We start from the raw sequence: 12,286 nt of genomic DNA, 5'->3' as shown, positions 1-12,286 counted from the left end.
CATGAACGTGTCTAATCATTTGCTGGACCTAGTGGCCATTAGCCCATCCTGGGGTTGTGAATTCCATAGCTTTCAATGTGTGGTGTGTGGGGCGAGAGGGAGAAAATGCATTTTCTGGGCTCTGTGCTGCACCCAATGCCAGTCTACTCCTTGTGTTGAGCTCCTGTCCTCGTGCAGTGAGGGGGGTTAGGGAAATACCCCTCCAAGGTGCTCAGGCCTTTCAGAAACGCTCATCTCACCCTGCAGGCTTCTTTTGGCTAAACTGAGACGCTCAGGGGCGTAGCTGGGGGAGAGGGGGCCCGTGTTCATCCCTCTCTCTGGCGGCCCCCCGGAGTGAGGGAGATAATGAAGGAAATAGGGAGGGATGGAGCTGGAGGGCCCTTGGGAGCTGGGGGCCCGTGTTCTTTGGACCCTTTCGCTCAATTATAGCGACGCCCCACCCCAGGCTCCCAGGGAAGGTGATCTGCCTCTATGATCCCAGGAGCTGCCCTTCAGCTGAGAAAGGTACCTGGGGGAACTGGTGTCACCGTCCCCTTCCGACCCCTCGTCCTCCACGCTGGCTTGCGGAGTCTCGGCCCCCGGGAAGGAAGAACTCTGTGAAGGAGAGAGGAGGGAGAAATGGCTGCTCTGGCCCTCGCGTTGAGCTTTCCAGGCTTCAGCAGGGAAAAGGCCAGCCGGGCACCTCCCAGCGGTCATCGCCAGGTGAGCTGGATACAGGAAGTGGGCCGGAAGTGGACCTTTGATGTCCCAGAAGAGCTACAGGGGAGGCCAATTCTGCACCACAGCATGGCCATTTCGGAGGTTTAAGCAAACTCTTGTCAGAAGGTGGCCACCCACCCTGCAGCTTCTCAAACTGGAGCCATTCCACATTCTCTCTACTCCTGGGCAACACGGGGGACCCACAAGCCCAACCCTCAGTCCTTCCAAGGGAGGGACTGGATGTTGATGCTTTCTGACCTCTCCAAGGGATGGCTCTTCGTCAGCAGCAGCGTTGTGCAGCCTCCTCTGTACGGTGCTTGGCCTCTGGACGCTAAGAAAAGAAAGAAAGAAGACACGTGAGATCAGAAGAGCAGTGCTTAGAAAGAGCTCTGCTTGATGAGAAGAATGAGACATGCAGCCCAGCACCCTGTTTCCAGGAGTGGACAGCCAGATGCCTGCAGGAAGCCCACAGGCTGGGCATGGAGACCCCTGTCCCCTTGTGGAAAGAGGAGGAGACAAACAACTCTCCAAGATGCTCAGAGCTTCTGCCCACCCCCGGCTTCTTGCTAAACTAACCACCTCCCCCAGCCCCAGGATGGGCTCTTAAGGAAAGTCTTCTGCTTCCATGAGCTCTGGATCTGCCCCTCCAGCTAGTACCTCTGGGAACTGATGAAACTCTCCACGTCCAGCTCCTGATCCCTTGTGTTGACCTCTGGGATCTCGGCCTCTTCGATGTCGGCACCCTGCAAATGAGAGAAAAAGGAGAGCAATGCGTGAAGTTGTGCTCACTCTGATCTCCCTAGGGCCTTGGGGTTTAGGTTTTCTCCCTTCATTTTCTTTGAATTCATGTTTATTTCTTTAGATTATTTTGATTTTTAAATTAAAAAGTCTTATTAAAAAAAATAAACAATGTGCTCTAACATTAACTGTTATTGGGAGTGCCAGGGCACAGCCACCACATGCTTGTGGCCATTTTCTTTCATGGTTTGCCCAACAATGAACCTCCACTGTGATATGAGTTTTGCTGTGGTCAACAAATTGGCCACCACCCTTCAAAATAGCCGCCAGCCTTCAAAATGGACATTGGAATCAGTTGGCTGCACTCTGGAGCTCTGGTCCGAAGACAGCATGTCAGGTAGGTCTCTGAGATCTCTTTCTTTACCCAAAGAAAGCAGTCCTTAACAGAAAGGTCAGTGCATAGGAGCTCTAGAATTAAATGCTAATTTCTTGTTGTCATTTCTTGCCATTTTTTTCTGCATTCCTTTCATGGGGAATGGAAACAAATGTGAATGGGACCCCCTGGTATTTATAGTTTGGGAGATGCAATCTCCCCTCACTCCTCAACCATCCCATCCACAAAAGTGACAGGAATGGTGTCCTTACCTCACAAGACCATGCGGTGGCAATGGTCTGCAGGAACCACCCATCGTCCTCAACCGTGAAGACACTGCAGGAAGAAATAAAATGGCATGAGTACCTCGGAAAAGCCTTGCTGGGTCAGACCAAAGATGCATCTAGCCCAGCACTCTGCCTCCAATAGGGGACAGCCGAATGCCTCCAGGAAGCTGTCCCCTGTGACCTTCAAGCTAGTGGACATCACCACCACATCTTCTAGGACTGAATTCTTCTACAAAATGTATGAAGACATCATTTCTGTAGGTCCTGCACCTCTTGCCAGTCAGCTGCACTGGATCCATCCCAGATCCAGGCCGGCTGTGGGACAGAAAATCTTCCCTACACAACATTTCAAGAAGAAACTCTACCTCCTCTGGGAACTGCTGGCAACCGCTTCATCCAGGATCCCGTTCCCACTCTTGACATGCTGGATCCTGGAGCCGTCCGAGAATGACTTCTGTGAAGGAGAGAGGAGAGAGGAATGGGTGCTCTGACGCCCACTTGATCTTTCCAGGGCGTCTGGGAGCCAAACGTCACACCTCCTTCAAAGGGACCTTAACAGATGCGCTTAAAGCAGGAAGTGGCTCCTTTGCACCTCAAAACGGTGCTGGGGACGCTCCCCCACAGAACTGGGCCCCTGCAGTTGCGTTGCTGACTAAAAGAGACACTTCCTGTTCTCATATTGCTTTTCTTGATGATGCATCTAAGCTACTATTTAGAGTCTTGCAATATATATCTATAGCTATCTCATTGAAACTTGATTTTTTAAAATTTTTGTCTTCATATTTTCTTTTCATTCAGCTGATTTATATGTGTGTGTGTGTGTGTGTGTGTGTGTGTGTGTGTGTGCGTATGTGTGTTTATTTTAGTCTATTTTTACACTCATTGGTTTTGGTTTCTCTTTCCCCACCACAAAGAGAGTGCATCCTTCCTGAAGTACCGGGTCTGAATGGAAGCTCCAGCGCGTGGGACCTTCCTTAAAAAACAAGGCCCTGCCCTGCCAGAATGTCATGGGTGGCAGAATGGAGGGCAATGCCTTTGGGGAAGAGATGGCTGCCCCTTCGGTCTCCGATAGAGATCGACCGGCCTTGAGTGGGAGCCCAGGTACACCACAAGAAGCCAGTCCTAAAACCAATGTCAGCGAATGGGACCTACAAACTGGACACACTTTCATGGCCATTTATTTCATGGGTGCCATTGTGTCAGAGCGAATGGAAACACATAGGAATGGTATCCGTTTCCATTCATTCAAAAAATAAATGCTCAGAGAGGAACCAAACCCCAAAAGCTACTGAAGCCCAGAGATCAGCCTCTCCCCCCCACCCCCCATTCCTGGGGAGTTGGGTGAGATCCTAGGTATTAGACCATTTGGAGTCACAGGATCCCGGATGAGAGTCAGGCCTCTTGCTGTAAGGGACACTATGGTTTCACATTCAGGGGAGGTGCTTTTAGATCAGAGAAGCCTAGCTAGGTTTGTCTCTTTGCTGGGAAGAGCTACTGGCCGTCTGATGCAGCCTCGTCTTTTGAGGGCCCTTCTGATGCTCAACTACATGCTAAGCCAAGCCGGAAAGGGGGTGATGTGGAGCCGAGCAGGGGCAGAGGGGAAGGAGTGCCCAATCTGCCCCAAGGAAGACTTCCCCACTCTAGTTCCCCTCCAGACTGCTCCCTTTCTGGACATGTTTTGTGCTTGGTAGTCCAGAAGAAAATCAAAGTCTGGAACCCTGCGGGGAGGGAGTGATTTGGGGCAGGAGAGCGGAATGAAGAAGCGAGGGGTGGAAGGCAGGTAGAGACACCCCTCTTCCCTCTCAGCACTTCCCATCCCCCAATTTCCCATGCTACTTCCTCCATAGGGAGGGGCTTCCACCTTGGCACGAGTGACTTGTAGTTGAGCCCCGATGGTCACTCATCCCACCCACCCAATTCACGGCTACTACCACTGCAAATTTCGAAGCCTATGGCTTTGCAAGACAAGTTCTCAAAACGTTCCTCCCACCTGCTCAGACTGGGTCTCCCGCACTCCCTCTAGACTCGCTTCAAATGGGGTCTCTCCCACCCCCTCCCAGCCCTGCCATGTACGGACTGGATTTCCATCCCTTACCAGTGACCATTTGCTGGTTTCGGTCACGGAGCGCTGTTCGTTAATCTCCTGTGGCTGGAAGTCACTGAGAGGAGAAAAAAGACAAAAGACACAAGGGAGTGAGTGTGTCGAAGGAACCCCGAGTACCCCGTTTCCAACAACGGACAGCCGGATGCCTCGTGGCAGGGCGTGGAGGCAAGAACCCTCCCCCTCCCTGCAACATTCATGGACTTTGTTTAGTTTAATCTAATTGATATATCGCCAGGGGCGTAACTACTATTAGGCAAGGGGAGGCGGTTGCCTGGGGGCCCCAGAGACTCCTCGCATGACTCCCCATTGCCCCCTGCCCAGCCCCAGGTCCCCTCGGCCACTTGCCCTGCTTGCCCGCCTCTCTCCTGCTTGTCCTCCTGGCCGGCAATCGAGGCACCAGACCAGCTGCCTGCCAAGAGCTGCTTTTCTCCCGGGCGAGGCTTGCAGGGAGGCCTCCGTGTAGGCCCCAGTGAAGCCTGAACTGGAGTAGACATGGAGGGAGGCCCCAAGCAAGCAAGCAAGGAAGGAAGGAAGGAGGCAGGCAGGGTGGCCCCCAGAGCTCTCTGCAGCAGACCCTCCGCCCAGCCCAGCATTTGCCAGGTAGAACCTGAACTCCTTTTTGTGGTCACCGCCCCCCCCCCCCGCCCATATATAGGGATCTGCTTGCCATAGGGCTTTGATATGGGGGGGGGGGAGAGACTGAGAAGTCTCTGAATATTTAATTTAAAACAGCTTGGAAATTTTGCTGGCTTTAAAAAAAAGCCCTATAAGTGGCTTGTTTCATGGCAGAAAATTTTAAAAACTTCTGGAACAAACAATATTATATTTATTTATTCATTCATTCATTCAAAGAGCTAAAGTGTGCGCCCATGTCTCTGCGCCCATGTCTTTCTTGGGCATTCTGGGCATGCGCAGAGTGCATGCTCAGAGCGCCCGAGAAAGATACGGCCGCCGGGACACGGGTGGCCATGTTGTCTCCCAGGTCAAAAGAAGAAGAAGCGGGGAAGGAGAAAAAGTGGGAGCCGGGGTGGGCAGAGGCGGCAGCGGCGAGGGAGAGCAAGCGGGAACTGGGATAACAGAGAACAAGCAGGAACCGGGGAGGGCAGAGGCGGCAGCGGCGAGGGAGAGCAAGTGGGAACCGGGATAACAGAGAACAAGCAGTAACCGGGGTGGACAGAGGCGGCAGCGGCGAAGGAGAGCAAGCGGGAACCGGGATAACAGAGAACAAGCAGTAACCGGGGTGGGCAGAGGCGGCAGTGGCGAGGGAGAGCAAGCGGGAACCGGGATAACAGAGAACAAGCGGGAACCGGGGAGGGCAGAGGGGGCAGCAGCGAGGGAGAGCAAGTGGGAACCGGGATAACAGAGAACAAGCAGTAACCGGGGAGGGCAGAGGCGGCAGTGGCGAGGGAGAGCAAGCGGGAACCGGGATAACAGAGAACAAGCGGGAACCGGGGAGAACTCTTTGCGGCGGCGGCAGCGGAATTCTCCACCTAGCCGCCCACAGCGACGGCGGCACTGTAGGCCCGGCCACCCAGCCGCCCGCGGCACCAGCGGCACTCTCGAAAAGAGAAAGAAAACAGCAAGGAGGGAGAGGGAGATAGAAGAAAGGAAGGAAAAGAAAGAGAGAAAGAGGGAGAGAAAAGGAAGGAATGAGAGAGAGAGAGAGAGAGAGAGAGAGGAAGGAAAGGAGGGCGAGAGAGCGGGAGAAGGAAAAAAGGAAACCAAAAAAATGAAAAAAGGTTCTAGTGCCCATTATTTTAACGGGCTAAAAAATACTAGTTCATTCATAAATGCACTGATGCTCAAGTTGTTTTACAACCCAGAAAGTCTGAGTGAGAACTGTGAAGCATGTGTGGTGCTTTTATTTTATTTTATTTTATTTTTCTTGTGTGTGAACTGCTCCCCAAGAACTCGCAGGGACTTCTGGGTCAATCTGGCCAACCTGGGAATGCAGCACCTCCATTCCAGAGGAGATGTGTGTTAAAGGGCTTTAAAAGCCTCCTGTGAAAAACCTCCTGCAATCAAACATTACCGAATTTGTTCAAAATTCTGAGAAAACAGACATAGGCTCACCCTGCATGGTTGAAAGTCTCCTTTGCTAATCTGCAGCGAGGGTCCCATTTTAATAATTAGTGTTTCTAGTGTGTTCTGGGCATTAAATGTAGCACAAATATATAGTTCTCAATGTATATCACTATATATTGTGAAGTGTTTGTGTGTGTGTGTATTCAGTGAAATGTATTTCCAGGCAGCATACTTATTTTGAAATATCAGACTTAAATCCTTTGGGGCCTGGGGTGTGCGGAGGCCCTGGACTTTGAGGGGGGCCCTATTTTAAAATCTGGTCTCTGGGCCCACTCCAACCTTGCTGCGCCCCTGTATGTCGCCTAGTGTGAAAACCTCTATAACGTCTCAGCTCCCCTGGTTGGGGCTTGGAGAGTGGCTGCTGGTCAGAGTAGACCACCATGAAGCGAGTAGAGCAATGGTCTGACTCAGCACCACCTGTTCCGAGGGGCTGCCACGACCTCCTCCTCTGCCCCCCAGAGGGGCTTCCACTGCTCCCCACCCCAACTGCTCCCTTTCCCCTGCTGCCACTCAAGAAGGCACCAGGGGATCCAGCCCTGAAGAAGCAGCCAGCCACACCCTGGCTCCAGTCTCCTGCTCTGGGTGGCTGCAGGGCTCACCTGGAATCTAGGCACTGAGAAATGGTGGGCCAGGCACACCAGCCCATGGGGCCTCTCAGCCCCCCAGTCCTGGCAGAGCAGGCGAGGGGACCCTTCCCCATTGGAAACCCTAGAGAGCTCCATGTGCATGAGAGCCCTGCCTCGCCTCCTGTGCCTGAACCCCTGGAGCCTCCCCCAAAGCCCAGGTAGTTCAGACTGATGGGCTTTGGAGACCCCTTGGCCTGCCCTTGCTGTCATTCCTTTCTGTCTGGTGCTTCTTGTGAACAGGGACCTCTTTGGGGGGGGGCAGCTTATGAAACCCTGGCCGGGGCCATGTTTCTTGAAAGGGTCCCAAGTGGTCTTCAAATCCATGGTGCCATCCATCGAAACTGGGCCCGGATAACCCAGGAGGAGCAGGAGAACGTACCTGAGTGGAGCCACAGGAGTAGCCCCATCAAGGCTGCCCACGCCGCGGAGTAAGGGGCCTCCTTCTCCCTTGTCCTGTCCAGGAGAGAGGAGAGCAGGAGTGAGGATGGGCTGGGCCAGTCTGTTCAGACACACCGGGGTCAGCCCAAAGGGACCAGGAGGGACTCACTTCCGAGATTTCTCACCATGACCCAAACCGCTTTGAGAACTTTGGTGGTCGCCCCCCCCCCCACCCATTGACCCTGTTTGAGGCAGGGTGGTGAGCCCTCCCGCTGATCCCCTTGCCAGAGGAGGCCACGTTCAGCACTCCCTGGTGGCCCCAAATGGACAACCTTTGGCGTGAGCAGCAGGAGAGACCGCAACGCCCTCCTGTCACCAGTCCGGTCCAGAGGCTCCCAGGGCAGCAGCGGAACCTCCATCCCCATCAGGATCGTCAGAACCCCAGCGCCATGGCAACCAGGTCAAGATACCCAGCCCTGGGATACAGCTCAGCAACGGCCACTTTTTGAATCTAAGCAAGGACTTCTGCGGCTACGCATATTTCCAGACCACTCTCCAACCAAAAGACTCCAAGCGGATGACAGGCACAGAGAAAGGAACCGAGAACACCTGAATGAGATGATGTCCTGTCCCCAAAGGGCTCTCAGTCCAAAAAGAAACCTCAAGCCGATGGCAGCAACACCACGGGAGGGATGCTGTGCTGGGGCTGGAGAGGGCCAGTTGCTCCCCCCCTGCTCAATAGGAGAGTCTCACCACTTGGGAAGGTGCCCCCTCTCTAACTCATCCTGCTCCTGTGACTTCTGAAGGGGGAAGCTGCCTGTCGGGAGCTCGGAGAGGCCAGGAGTCCTTCCCCTGCTCTGTACAGGTGGCTCCATTCTGTGCTTCCTCGCGGGAAGATAGAGGTCCTGGAGGAGGGAAGGGGCTGAGGGAGCTCTGAGCCATCCATGGGGGGCTTGTGCTCCATGAAGACCCAGTGAAGGTGCCCTGGGCCAGTTCATTCATGCCCACATGGGTCAGCCCAAAGGGGCCAAGAGGGACTTCCTAAATGTCTCCACCTTGACCCAAATCCGACACCTGGGGGTCACCTGCCACCACATGAACCTATTTGGGGCCGGGCGGTGGACACTCACTCTGGACTCCTTGCCCGAGGCCATCTTCTGCGCTCCCTTGCGGTCAAAATGGGACGGAAATTTGCCGTGAGCAGCAGGAGAGGCCAGAAAGTCCTCCTGCCAACGGTCGAGTCCAGACAGTTTGAAGGCAGCAGCGGAACCTCCAGCCCCATGGCGACCGGTAAACACTCCTGGCCGGGGACGCCCCCCCCCCAGCAACTGCCATATTTGGATCTAAACAAGGATGGCGGAACTCCCAGGCCCAGTGGTGGGCATGAGGCACCCACAGGCAGGGTTGCCAACTCTCTACCTGGTCCTGCTCCTGTGACTTCAGCAGACGCCTGACATGCAGAGCTTAAGCTAGTGAAGCAGTTTCCCATCTCTTTTGGCTAGGAATGGCTTCACCTGCTCAAACTGGTCAAGCTTTTGCTCCGAGCAGAGGAGCCAGGCTACATCAAGAGGGGGCAATTCCCATCCTCCACATAAGTGCCACTTGGTAGCACTGGCCCTTCCTATCCTCCCTCCATCTCCCACCCCACCCCCAGTGCAGAATTCTCAGGGCCTAGTGGTGGGCATGGGGCACAAGCACCCAGGGTTGCCAACTCTCTAACCAATCCTGCTCCTGTTCCTTTAGAAGATACCTGGTTACAGAAATTAAATTGCCAAAGCTTTTCCCATGTCTGCATTTCCATGACAGCAAAAGCTTCAGTTGCTTAATTCTTGAATGTCAAGGCATTTTTAAAGGAGCCAGGCCAGTAAAAAAGGTTGGCAACCCTTCAGATTGGGATCCAGACTGAAGTCTGTTCCTGAGCACACATGGCTGGGTGACAACAGGGCCGTGCCTTTCCTCCAAGGGGCAGGAGGAATCTTCCCAACATTTGGACCCCCAGATCTCCAGAGAAGCAAAGGGAGACGTCTCCACCACACAGGTGTTACGGTGCCTGAAGGAGAGGCTGCTAATACATTTGGATCATAGAGTTTCTGAGGAGCAGAAACCCTGGCAGAGCGGGGGGGGGGGTGTTTGTAAAAGGGGGTCCGGGCCAGGAATCTCCTCCTTTCTGGATCATAGCAGGGCTGCCCTCCGAAGGCCATTGTGGCCAGTAAGCCAGGCGCAGCAGATGGCCAGTCAAGTCTTACGTCCTGCTAGATGTTTCACAGGTCTACTGGCTTGGCGCCATGACGCCTTCAGGCCCCTGGGAGGAAAGAAGCAACAATTGTGTCAGGCACATTTCAGGGCAATCACACTCAGACACGGGCACACACACGGATGGTGCTACTCTGTTGTCATTCTGCCAACCCATTCTTCTATGGCTTGTCACACAACAAGGAGCCTCTGGAACTCACCGATACAGCACACAATAGACCCATCCGTCCCCACAGCAATGGTGCCTCGCAGAGCAATCCGTTCTGTTTCTTTCTTTATTGTTACATTTCTATACCTCTTTTCATTAAAACCATCGGAAGGTGGGTCACACAAAAGTTAACACAAGACTACAAAAATCACACAATTAAAATATCATTTGTTTGTTTATTATTTTAATTATTTAACATATCCCTATACCACCCAAAACTTGCATCTCTGGGTGGTTTACAATTAAAATAATATAAACATTAAAATCATTAACATTCAAATAATTTAAAACCCAGCATTAAAAGTATTAAAACTATACAGCTAATTAAAAGCCTGGGTGAACAAATATGTCTTCAGTGCCTTTTTAAAAGTTGCCAGAGATGGGGAGGCAAGAATATCAGCAAAAAGATAAAAATACAGATCTGATTAAAAGATTTTAAAACAAGCATAATATAACCATCAAAGATGCAAAGCAACAGCAATAGAAACGGAGGCTATTCCCACGATTGCAGAAAATCGGGCTGCGAGCCTGGTGGTTCTTGAGCGGGTCACAGTATTATCAATTTTGTTACTACCCATTTTGCTACCTCAAGACCACCAGTTGCTGCAGCATATGTAGATTTGGAGAGGGGACGCAATGGAGGCACGAAAAATATTTTATGCTAGTATCCATTCTGGATTATATGCATTTTGGATGATATACATGGGGAAGGATCCAGCTAGAGTTAAGCACAATGAAAGCCCGTTGCTTTCAATGGGAGAGCTGAGTCTGTGCATTGAAATATTGGAGCTTACAAGAGTTTAACGTTTGTCCCTGCTAACTTGGCAAAGAGGCACCTTTTAAACATGGCGATTCTCTTTGATTGAGCAGGGGGAGAGTAACTGGCCCTATCCACCCGCAGCACAGGACCTCCAGTGACTGTTGCTGGTGTCTATCTCATGTTGTTTTTTTAGATTGTGAGCCCTTTGGGGAGTGGGAGCCCTTTGATTTATTTATTATTTCTCTAAGTAAATCGCCTTGGAAGCTTTTGTTGATAAGTAGGATATAAATATTTGTCGTTGTTTATGTTTAACTTTGGCTGGATCAAGCCCATAATTTGTGCATTTTTGATATATTTTTACCCATAAATATAGTTTATCTTGATGTCTTCATCAAGGTGGGGAGAGGGCAAACTAGTAAGCTCCCTTGAGTTGGCAAAAAGAGAGAGAGAGAAAGCTTCCAGCACTGAACAGCAGCCTTCTGTTTTTGCAAAGAGAATGCCTTAAACCTCACATTTTCCGTCATTGTGTTTGTTGGAGACTGGGGCCAAAAGTCTCCTTGGAACAGCTGAGCCATGCAAAACAATAGTAAAAATCAGAGTCATGGTGATGTGTGAAATTTCCTCAGAGTTCTAGGTGGTCGCAGAATGTGGGGTGGGGTAGTGGGGGGAGAGGGAAGGGGGTGGCGCCTGCGGTTTCTGGCTGGAGCAAAGGGATCCCCACACTGGAATGGAACTTGCAGATGTCCCCTCATTCCTGAGACTGAAGTTGTAAAAACAGGGTTCCACTCAGAGAAAGTGAAGACAAGATGATGAGAGAGTCACTTGATTCTTTATTTTTATTTATTTTTATTATTGTTTATTTTTATTATTGTTTATTTTTATTTTTATTTTTTATTTTAATTGCAAATAATTCTGCAGAATAAGCTGTTGCAGGGATTCTCAGCCTTGAGTCCCCAGATGTTGTTGGACAACAATTCCCATCATCCCCAGCCACGATGGGAATTTATGGGAGGAGAGCTGGTTTTGTGGTAGAAAGCATGCATTGTTCCCTTTGCCAAGCAGTGCCCACCCTGGTTTGCATTTGAGTGGGAGACTACATGTGAATACTGTAAGATATTCCCCTTAGGGGATGGGGCCGCTCTGAGAAGAGCATCTGCGTCCTTGCATGCAGAAGGTTCCAAGTTCCCTCCTTGGCATCTCCAGGCAGGAGTGAGGGAGACTCCTGCCTGCAACCTTGAAGAAGCCGCTGCCAGTCTGTGTAGACAATAGTGCACTAGATGGACCAATGGTTTGACTCAGTAGAAGGCAGCTGCCTATGTTCCTATGATGGCCAAAGGCTAACATGGCTGGGGATGATGGGCACTGTAGTCCAACAACACCTGGGGACCCAAGGCTGAGCACCCCTGGGAGTCTGTCCCAAAAGGCAAAGCCACATAATAGTTATACATGGAGGGCTCTGCATAAACCAGGTGCTGAATCACTCCCCCAGTCCACACTGAAAGCCGTTTCCCAGCAGATCTAGCAACTGACATGGGCTCTACCGAAACTGCATCCAGCTTGCCAGCCCACTGTGGGAAGCTAGCAGAGGTTTGGAAAGTCGAGCTGAAATTCCTCAAGGAGGTGTGGAGGTTTAGCAGATCCCTAATGTACAGCTTTGCGTGAAAGAAAAGCCACTGGCACATGGGATGTTGGCGTGGGAAGGAAGGGGGCTGGGAGGTCTCCAGCCCTCTGCAGGAGACTGGAACTGAAGGGCCAGGCATGCAAACGGATCACGT

General features: G+C 51.8%; 1 long non-coding RNA gene across 1 annotated transcript; it reads right to left on the bottom strand.

Annotated features, from left to right (window-relative positions):
* Window positions 1-423: 423 nt before the first annotated feature.
* LOC128349141 (uncharacterized) lies at window positions 424-1,444 on the bottom strand. The gene is made up of 3 exons (XR_008318579.1): window positions 1,357-1,444; window positions 958-1,030; window positions 424-594 (listed from the first exon to the last, which is right to left on the bottom strand). It is a non-coding gene; the product is annotated as an uncharacterized LOC128349141 (long non-coding RNA).
* Between the last annotated feature and the right edge of the window lie 10,842 nt (window positions 1,445-12,286).

The sequence above is a fragment of the Hemicordylus capensis genome, chromosome 3 (genome assembly GCF_027244095.1).
Source record: "Hemicordylus capensis ecotype Gifberg chromosome 3, rHemCap1.1.pri, whole genome shotgun sequence".
In the NCBI taxonomy this organism is placed as follows: Eukaryota; Metazoa; Chordata; class Lepidosauria; order Squamata; family Cordylidae; genus Hemicordylus; species Hemicordylus capensis.
The sequence above is the reverse complement of the archived record's forward strand: the minus strand, read 5'-3'. Positions and strand labels throughout refer to the sequence as shown.